Source organism: Myotis brandtii, unplaced genomic scaffold (genome assembly GCF_000412655.1).
Source record: "Myotis brandtii unplaced genomic scaffold, ASM41265v1 scaffold1076, whole genome shotgun sequence".
Classification (NCBI taxonomy): Eukaryota; Metazoa; Chordata; class Mammalia; order Chiroptera; family Vespertilionidae; genus Myotis; species Myotis brandtii.
In genome coordinates, this window is record NW_005353663.1 from 629,014 (window position 1) to 631,823 (window position 2,810).

Consider the following 2,810-nt stretch of genomic DNA (forward strand, 5'->3'; position numbering starts at 1 on the left):
AGCAGAGGCCACACTATTCTCTGACAGAGTGCAGCAAACCAGGCAAGGTCTCTTCTTGCTAGCCTAAGTTAAATAGAAGTCCCAGTTCCCAAATCTGCCATCCACCCCACCCCTCAGCCCTGGTTCCTCATTTGAGGGGCACCCTCAGACTGAGGACTGCACCACAGTGATTGACAAATAGATGATCTCACCACCTATTCATAGGTAAGGATGAGCCCTCCCCCATTACATAGCTACAAAGAGTTCTATAATATAAAAAATATCTAAAAAATGTGTAATTATATTTTCCCCACATAATTACACACTCAGGGAGCAGGAAGGTAAATTTTCCAAAGGAGCAATTGTAGAATTCTGGGGGAGAGGCCATAATTTAGATTTTAAAAAGAGAAATACAAAAGCAAACCAATTTTAAAAAATGGGCAAAGGACTCAGACATTTCTCCAAGGAAGGTATACAAATGGCCAACAAGCACATGAAAAGATACCCAACATTATTAGTCATAACGGGAATACAAATCAAACCTACAGTAAGATACCACTCCACACCCATGAGGATGGCCATAATTAAAAAAACACACACAGAGAAAAAATAACAACTGTCAGTGAGGATGTGGACAAATTAGAGCCCTCATGCATTTCTGATGGGAACGTGAAATGGTACAGCCGCTGTGGAATACAGTTTGGCAGTTCCTCAAAAAGTTAATCATGGAATTATTATATGACCCAGCATTTCCACTCCTAGATATATACACAAGAGAATTGAAAACATATGCCCACACAAAAATCTGTACATGAATGCTCATAGCAGCATTGTTCATAACGGCCCAAAAATGAAAACAATCCACAAATCCATTAGCAATAATTAGCATTATTTGAACAAATGTCCAAATGTTCTTAGCAGCACTGCTGACAAAAACCAAAAAGTGGAAATGATCCAAATACCCATCAATGGAAAAAGAAATTGTAGTATATTCGTAAAAGGCAGTGTTACTCATCCATGAAAAGGAATAAAGTACTGATGCATGCTACAATGTGGATGAACCTCGAAAACATTATGCTAAGTGAAAGAAGCCAGACCCAAAAGGCCACATATTGTATGGCTTCATTTATATGCAATACACCTTTATAGGCAAACCCAGATGGACAGAAAGCATTTTGGGAGTGACTGATTCACGGGGATGGAGTTTTCTTCTGGGGGGTGATGAAAATGTTTAGAAACTAGATAGAGGTGATGATTCCACAATATTATGAATGCACTACATGCTTCTGAATTGTACACTTTACACTTGCTAATTTTGTGGTATATGTAAGTATTCCATTGTGTATAGATAGACACATGGCATATTATTTGGCCATAAAGAAGGAGAAGATCCTATCATTTGTGACAACATGGATGGACCTTGAGGGCATTATACTGAGTAAAGCAAGTCAAATAGAGAAAGACAAATACTGTTGATCTCACTTATATTTGGAATCCAAAAACAACAACGATTAAGTTCAAAGACACTGAGAACAGACTGGTGGTTGCCAGAGGTGGGGGCACAGGGGCCAACACGTACTAACTGAGTAAAGGGGGTCAAAAGGCACAAACGTCCCATTATAAAATAAATGTCATGGGGATATAAATAAACAAACAAAAGTCAAAATTGTTAATTTTCATATTATGTGAATTTGATGTCATTTTTTAAAAAGGAAAAAGAAATACAGAACTAGACGTAAGAACACCCGAGATGGTGTCCTGATCTTAATACTTACAAGCCACTTCAGTATGAGCAAATAACAAACTTCTCTGAGCCTCAGCTTCCTCATCGGTAACGTGAGTCTAACAATATTTGTGCCACCTACTTGAAAGAGTTATTGTAGGAACAAAATGAGATGTTGTTTATGACATTTTTGTATCATCTACCGGTGATATAAAATGCTTCCGAGATGGCATCCTGATCTTAATACTTATGAGCCACTTCAGTATGAGCAAGTAACAAACTTCTCTGAGCCTCAGTTTCCTCATCGGTAACATGAGTCTAAACAATATTTGTGCCACCTACTTGAAAGAGTTATTGTAGGAACAAAATGAGATGTTGTTTATGACATTTTTGTATCATCTACCGGTGATATAAAATGCTAGATGCTATTGCTCTGAGGTAAGAGTCATTAACATTTATATGCAGTAAGAAAATCCAAAGCTTCCTGTCGTACTTTGATAAGATCCAAGTTTTGGTAAACATATTCACAACATTCTATTTTTAATTAATTTATCTGTTGCAAGCAAAGGGTGAAAACAGACAATTCTTATCCAAATCAGCAGGCAACATCTTAAGAATTTACTCTACAATATCAGGTCTCATCACAGAGCTGGCCCTAGGCGAGGAACATGAAACACATCACAAATTCTGCGCAGACAGGTGATGCACGCGTGACTCTTTTCCTACGCATCCCAGGCACAAAGGGCACATGGCTGCCTGTGGCTTATCAGTCTTCCTTGGAGCAGGTTTTCATAATATTTTCAACAGAATAATGATACAAATATGGGAGGGGGAGTAAAGACATCTTTAGTTTAAGAAAACATAAACGGGGATTATCTGGTGGTTGCCATGACTTAATGCTTAGTTGCCCTATTAGTAAAAAATGTCCTCTCCCAATTTTCAGCCTGGCTTCATTCTAGTTCAAATCAGGATAATGAGGTGTTTCACTAAAAATACAAAATAACATAAAAATCACCCACATATTAAAGAAGTTAAGAAATACTATCAAAAGATCTCTCTTTCTCTCTCTCTCTCTCTCTCTCTCTTTCTCTCTCTCTCTCTCTCTCTC